Here is a 7538-nt window from a genome sequence, read left to right as displayed (position 1 = left end):
CACCAATTATGTGAGATGAGGTGAACCTGTACCAAAATTCCCAGGCTCACAGGTTTGGAGGACACCTGTTTGGAAGGGCCGTCTGAGAGATTTGGAAAGAGGGACAGGTGAGGATGAGCTGGCAGAGGAGGAGAGTTGCAAGCATGTTCAGAACTCTCAAAGAACGGTCCCTTTTTAGTTCTTTGGCCCATTTTTTGATTGGGTCATTTATTTTTCTGGAGTTGAGCTGTAGGAGTTGCTTGTATATTCTGGAGATTAGTTGTTTGTCAGTTGCTTCATTTGCTATTATCTTCTCCCATTCTGAAGGCTGTCTTTTCACCTTGCTAATAGTTTCCTTTGATGTGCAGAAGCTTTTAAGGTTAATTAGGTCCCATTTGTTTATTTTTGCTTTTATTTCCAATATTCTGGGAGGTGGGTCATAGAGGATCCTGCTGTGATGTATGTCAGAGAGTGTTTTGCCTATGTTCTCCTCTAGGAGTTTTATAGTTTCTGGTCTTACGTTTAGATCTTTAATCCATTTTGAGTTTATTTTTGTGTATGGTGTTAGCACTGGGACGACCCAGAGGGATGGAATGGGGAGGGAGGAGGGAGGAGGGTTCAGGATGGGGAACACATGTAAACCTGTGGCGGATTCATTTTGATATTTGGCAAATCTAATACAGTTATGTAAAGTTTAAAAATAAAATAAAATTTAAAAAAAAAAAAAAAAAAGAACGGTCCCTTGCTAGCAGAAGTATTTTCCTAATCCTCTCTCCTCCTGACCGCCCTCCCCCACCATCCCCGCCCTGCATGTGGGTCTCACTTCCAGAGGCAGCTGCCTCATGTTCAGCTCCTGACACCTTCAGAAACTTTGCTAATAAATGCAGATCTGGAAAGCATTCGGCCCAGGGGGACCAATTTCTTTTTCCATCACCTGTGGCTTCTCAACGTGAAATTAAAAGTCAGCAGCAAGTAATTGCAGCTGGCGGCAGCTCCCAGAGTTCAGCGGCTGCCAGGGGACCTGGTCTGTGCCGCCTGCCCTCTGTCCCTCCCACTTCCCATCCTGAGATTGAGCAAACTACGCGACTTGGCTTTTTCACAAAAATGAGACCGACGGTACTGTCAGCAAGAGGCTAGGTGGGTTAGCGGAGGCTGAGAGGGCCACCCTGCAGCAGCCTTGCCCAGCCCAGGCCACGACGGGGTCCAGCCCCTCCAGGCCCAGGCCTGCTGGACAGAGGCCCTCCCAGCTGGAGAGAGCTCCATGAGCCCCTTGCTCAGGACGCCTCCGGAGGGCTCCTCCACCAGGGGTGGCCTGGGCCTGGCCCTCAGAGCGGGGCTGGGAGAATAACGCTGCCAGCTGTCTACCCCAGCAAGCCGTGAGAGCCCCAGAGCCTCCGCCCCAGGCGGTGGGCGGCACTGTCCTCCCAGGAGAGACGCCCCTGACTGCAGGCTTGTGGCAGGTAGGGAAAAGGGAGGTGGGCCTCTTTCAGCGCCCACCTGCTCGGCCAGAGTCACTGGTGACACTTCACCGTGGCATGGACACACTCAGGTGTACAAAGAAAAAGACTAGTTGGATTTGCTGAAGCTTTGGATACAAGCGGTGAGAGAAATAGAGGAGTCAGGGATGTCGTTGTAGTTTTTGGCCTGAGCTAAGAGAGGCTGGAGTCGCTGTGGTATTAGGAGGTGGTCTGGGGGGCTGGAAATTGGGAGTGATAGTTTGGGGAGGAGGCATTTGGATTTACGAGCCTGGGGTCCAGGGCAGAGACCCAGGCTGGAGAGACGAACATGGCTGGTGTCCGCAGGTTGGGACCTTCCTTCCCCGACTACTTCAGGCCTGGCAGAGGCCCGCTCCCCCTGGAGCGTTGGATGTCCTCTCCCCTGGGTCCCCGGCCACCCGCCCTCTCTCCCTGCAGAGTCACAAGCTGATGGGCCAGGTGTGGACCTTGGCTCCTACCAGCTGGGCTCCTGGGCCCACGAGCTCTCCCATGTTTGGGCCCCAAACAGAACACCCTGTGATGAGATGCCCCAGCCCACTCATGGGTGCCCCCTCGTACAAGCCCAGTGTTGTGGGAGGAATGTGGGGGCAGCTGAGCCTGAGTCACAGACAGAAGCACCCAGGACACGTGTGTCAGGCCGGGAAGTGCTCGGGAAAGGGAGAAGCCCCAGAGGCCACGAGGGCTGGGGGCGGGGCTCAGGGGAGACCACTGCCAGTGACTCAGCCGCTGTCCTGCTGGCTGCAGCACATGTCGCCGGAGAAAACAGATTCCGCGCAGGCTTATCTCCTGTGGAGGAGGGATAGTCAGCAGCATGAAGTGGCAGAGGAGGAAGGCCATGAGCTCCTGCCCCAGCCCAGAGCCAGTGCCAGGGTCCACCGGGCAGGGCAGACAGCACGCCAGCAGCACCCCTAGGGGCCCCAGGGAGGGCAGAGCCTCCTGCTCGGCAACTCGGATCAAGCCCAGCTTGGGGGGCGGGGGGGCCTGGGGCAGGTGGGCACGAGGGAGGCGGAGTCCTGAAGCATCACTGAGGGCAGGGGGGGGCAGGGCAAAGAGTGGGGAGACAGGGCAAAGAGCGGGGAGGCAGGGCAAAGGGGCAGAGGGGGCAGGGCAAAGAGTGGGGAGGCAGGGCAAAGGGGCAGAGGGGAGACAGGGCAAAGAGGCAGAGGGGAGGCAGGGCAGAGGGGAGGCAGGGCAAAGGGGCAGAGGGGAGACAGGGTAAAGAGAGGGGAGGCAGGGCAAGGGGCAGAGGAGAGACCAGTAAAGCAAATGTAGGTGCAGAATTTCTGAGAAGTCTCCATGGTGACTCTCTGAGCTTTGAGGGGGAGGTCTGTCACGCTTGACAGCGTGGGGAAGCACCATAGCCCCCCCTTGTGAATGGTCACCCCTGGCTTTGTGTGGTGCACAACCTGCCCAACCATCCCCGAGGGCCCTGGGGGCAAGGTCCCAATCTCTATCTATATGGCGGTAATTATGTTCCAGGAGGTAGGTTCCCATCCTCAGCATGTACACCTGGGAGAACCCGTCCCCAGGGAGCCACATGTGGCAGGGCCTGCTCACTGGAAGCGAGCTGCGCCTTGACAATGGCCAATGGAAGCAGTCAGTTTCTCCTCTGCCCCTTCGCTTTCTGCTCCACTGGGTCTCACAGTGAGGTCTCCACAGCAGCACCACTTGAGAACTTGGAGACACAAATTCTTGGGCCCTCCCAGGACCTAATGAATCAGAAATTCTGGGGTTGGGGCCTAGCCAGCTGTGTTTAATAGTTGGCCAGGGGCTGGTTGGAGAGCGACCCACAGGGTCAGGACAGGAGGTTTTCCACCTTGGAATCACCTGCCAGTGACTGTGGAATCAAATGCCAGCGACTGTGTCCCACCCCCAGAGATCTGAATCTCACTGGTCTGAAGTCCAGCCTGGGTATCAGGCTTTTCAACCGCCTGCCAGCTGAGGACCTGCCTCCTGAAGCGCTTGATCGACGTCACTGTCTGGCACTGGAGGGTCAGTGCTGGGCGGAGGTTGCGCCTGACATCTCACAGGCCTGCCCCTCGCACCTGGGAAGGCAACTCAGCTGGGGGAGGGGTCCCAGGCTCTGGGGTGTGCCAGGATCCTGCCAGGGCTCTGGAGGAATGCTGATGATGCAGATTCAGGGGCATCTTCCCCAGAGACCCTAATTCAGCAGGAGAGTAGGGCTTCCCAGGTGGCTCAGATGGTAAAGAATCTGCCTGCCAATGCAGGAGATGTGGGTTTGATCCCTGAGGTGGGAAGATGCGCTGGAGGGGGAAATGGCAACTCACTCCAGTATTCTTGCCTGGACAGATAATCCCATGGACAGAAGAGCCTGGGGGTGGGGGTGGGGTCTGTGCATTGGGTTGCAAAGAGTCTGAGCAGCTGAGCACGCACACACACAGAGAAGGACCTGGTGAGCTCTGTCCCTGGAGATTTGGATGTGGAATTGAGGAACCCGCCCTGAGAAGCTCAGGTCGTGAACACTGGGCTCTGTTTCCATCTCATCGTTCACCAGCCACGTACCCCCAGCAGGTCACTTCAGCAATTGTCACTGCATCTCTGACTGCCCCATCATCTCAGGGCTATCCTGAGACCATGTGCAGACTGGCCGTTGTAAGCACTGGAACAGAGGTAAGGAAGAGCTGGGGTGGCCCCTCCTCTGCCTGCCAGTGAGCTTCGGTGGGAGCCCTTGGAGTGCCCGGCAAGGGGGCCAGAGCCTCAGCTAAAAGAGCAGAACCAGGGCGGTGGGTGGGCACATGTCTCTCCCAGCTCCTTGCAGCCTCAGGAGTGGGCGCTGGGCTGTGCATTGAGGGGAGGGGCAGGTCCTGGGGGGTCCCAGGAGCCAGATCCGAGACCGAAGGCCCTGGCTAACCAACGGGCCCTCTTTTCCGATCAGCTCCTCGAGAGCACTAGGACTTCGGGCTCTTGTGTTCGGCTGCCCTGGCCTGTAACTAGCCTCAGGCACTCGGCCTGATCGGAGCTTTGCTTTCTCCCAGCACGAGGCCAGAGCAGCCTGGGCGGTGGGGCTGAGTGAGAGGGCGCCGGGAAACCGGGATCCTTTGAACTGCAGGCTCTGTCATCCTCAGCGTCACCGGACGGCCACCAGCGGCCAGACGTCGCTTCTGCATTCAGGCAGGAAGAGCAGGAAGCGGCCAGGAGACAGGGCGGCGACTGCGTCTGGAAGCAGCCCTTCCCCGGCAGGCCAGACCCCTGCCTCGCGCACCTCACTGGTGAACCCGATCACGCGCGGGGCCCCAGTGCGGGGCGGCGGGGGCGCGGGGCCAAGGCGGACGGGGAGGAGGCCCGGCTGCTCACTGACCCTGCCGGCTGCGCCTCTCCGCGGCCGCTCACTGCACAGTGGGGTCGCTCAGACCCTCAAGGGCACAACGGGGCTCCCTGTTCCTCCCCATCTGGTGACACGGCTCCCTAGAGCCTAGGGCACCTCCCGAGGGACAACCCCCTGGTGCTTCTGTGATCCAGTGAGGACGTGAGGCGGGAACAGCGTGAGGGTGAAAGGTCTGGTCTCAGGGAACCCTGACGCGCTCTCTTCCCTCCACCCGGTCTGCTACCGTCTCTCAGTTCGCTGCTCAGGTGGGACGTGCATTCTCACCCTCCTTACCTCCACTGCCTCTGCCGGCCCTGGGGTCTCCCTCTCCGGGTCGGGGCGCTGGGGTCTCCCTCTCTGGGTCTGGGGTCTCCTCTCCGGGTCCAGGTGCTGGGGTCCCTCTCTGGGTCCGGGCTCTGGGGTCTCCTCCTCCGGTCCAGGCGCTAGGGTCCCTCTCAGGGTCTGGGGTCTGGGGTCTCCCTCTCCGGGTGCTGGGGTTTCCCTCTCCGGGTCCGGGCTCTGGGGTCTCCCTCTCCGGGTCCGGGCTCTGAGGTCTCCCTCTCTGGGTCCAGGCGCTGGGGTCCCGCTGGGCTGCTGTCTCGTCCTCACAGCCTCTGCCCTGCACCGCGGGTCTCCACGTGGAGGCTGTGGCCGGGGCACTGGGCAAACCTTAACAGCCCTTGAAATGCTACCTAATCAACATGCTTTCTCCCCGCCTTTTGAAAACAAAAACGGAGCGATTATGGACAGGTGGGAAGAGGGAAGGTCCCAGCTTCGGCAGGCAGGGAGACGGGTGGCGGGGCAGGGGTTCCCTGAAGGCACGGGGCGGGGGGCAGGGCCTGGGGGCATCTGAGGGGAAAGGGGGCCCAGGATGGGCCGCTGCGACCAGCAGGCGTGTGGTCAGGTGCGTGTCCTGAGTGGCCGGCAGGCTCCCTCTCGGTGCACACCAGCCTCACGGGGGTACAGGAAGGGAGGGGGCGGTGGGCTGACGAGACCCCGTTTATGGGGGTACGAGGACAGAGGGCACCCAAACCCCGGGGTCAGGAGTCCGGGTCACCGCTGCCGGCGCCCGTTCCTGGGGCGCCCTGGGGGCCGTCCTGGGGACCCTGACCTCCTCACGGTGGCAGACATGGTCCAGAGGACCTTCCCCAGACAGCACAGACTTGATGGATGGCCCATCTCCCGAGCAAGTGCCTCTCTGCTCAGCCTGGGACTTGCTGTTGGCTTCATGGCCGCGCGTCTCCAGCGTTTTCCCAATTGTCACAGGGAAGTCGGTGCCTTTCCACCAGGACAGGTGTCAACCCGGCTTTTCTGCCTTCCTCTGTCTTGGTGGGAAAAGAGGGCAGGCCGAGCCTGTGATCTGTGATCACACAGCCTGAGAAGGGCCGCTCCAACGGTGAGGGGCTCCGGGGCTTAGATCTCAGCGAGGAGAGGGCTCTAGGGGCAGCGACTGCTTCTCGCCTCCCAGCAGGTGGTGGCGGATTTGCTCTGAATGTGGCTTGTCCTTCCTGTGAGCTGCTGACCCGACTTGGGGAGGGGGCGCGGACTAAAGCAGCAGATGCAGGGAGTACTTTCTGACTGCAAGGTGAAGAGGACTCGTAACTGGCAGAGGCTGCATAGAAGATGAGCAAGCCAGTCGTGGTCCTGGACCAAGGATTATCTTTATGAATTATTTCTAAAAATTATACAAACAGCACCCTACGTGGTACCTTAACTCAAAGACTACAGCCGCGTTCTCCATGCAGTCCCTGAACCTGCAGTGTTACCTGGAGACTTATGGAGAACACTCAGGGACCCACCCCAGACACTCTGGAACAGACTTGCTGCGGGTGGGCTGGACAAGCAGTGTTTAAACAACACCCTCCAGGGGATTCTAGGAATCTTGGAACACAGAGACCCTGGAACAATGAAAGGTAAACTTCTTCCTGCTTTCTGTCTCCTTCCATAATCCTAGTTCTTACACAAATGGGAGCACATCCTTCAACACAACACCCAGCACTTCACCTTTTCCCAGAATAAATACATCCTAGATGACCCCTAGATGATGAGTTGGTGACGGACAGGGAAGCCTGGTGTGCTGCAGTCCATGGGGTTGCACACAGTCGGACAGGACTGAGCAACTGAACTGAGATGACCCCTGGGCTTCCCTGGTAGCTCAGTCAGTAAAGAATCTGCCTGCAGTGTGGGAGACCTGGGTTTGATCCCTGGGTTGGGATGATCCCCTGAAGGAAGGCATGTCAACCCACTCCTGTATTCTTGCCTGGAGAATCCCTGTGAACAGAGGCGCCTGGTGAGCTACAGACCAGGGGGTCGCAAAGAGTCGGACACAACTGAGCGGCTTGGCACAGCACAACACAGGTGACCCCTACTCCCACCCCACTGCCAGAATTTATGAATCAACCTCATTCCTTTCAAGTCTGCATGCGATTCTGTTGCAGGGGGAGAGGGGTGTAGTTTCTCCAACCATTGCCCTCTCAGAGGCATTTAGGCTGTCTCTAAGTTTTTACTATTTCAAGGGCTGGTGCAATCAGACCTCTTGAGAAGTCTTTGTGGGCAAGTATCTAGCTGTGGCACTGCTTAGAGGAATACGACTCACACCTTCAGTATTTTTTATATCCCTTCAGATCTTAGATACCTAGAAAACCTATTCCAGCAGTATATATTCCCTCCTGAAATACATAAAAAATTCCCTTTCCCACTCTTTCATCAGTACTGAACTGGTCTTTTCCATTTTGCCA

The 7538-nt window shown here is 58.3% G+C and overlaps 1 long non-coding RNA gene across 1 annotated transcript; it reads left to right on the top strand.

Annotated features, from left to right (window-relative positions):
- The first annotated feature begins 728 nt into the window (after positions 1 to 728).
- LOC123330757 lies at positions 729 to 5559 on the top strand. The gene is made up of 4 exons (XR_006546866.1): positions 729 to 1116; positions 3352 to 3467; positions 4008 to 4106; positions 4472 to 5559. It is a non-coding gene; the product is annotated as an uncharacterized LOC123330757 (long non-coding RNA).
- The last annotated feature ends 1979 nt before the right edge of the window (positions 5560 to 7538 follow it).

Source organism: Bubalus bubalis, chromosome 20 (genome assembly GCF_019923935.1).
Source record: "Bubalus bubalis isolate 160015118507 breed Murrah chromosome 20, NDDB_SH_1, whole genome shotgun sequence".
NCBI lineage: Eukaryota > Metazoa > Chordata > Mammalia > Artiodactyla > Bovidae > Bubalus > Bubalus bubalis.
This window is presented reverse-complemented; position numbering and strand designations above follow the sequence as displayed.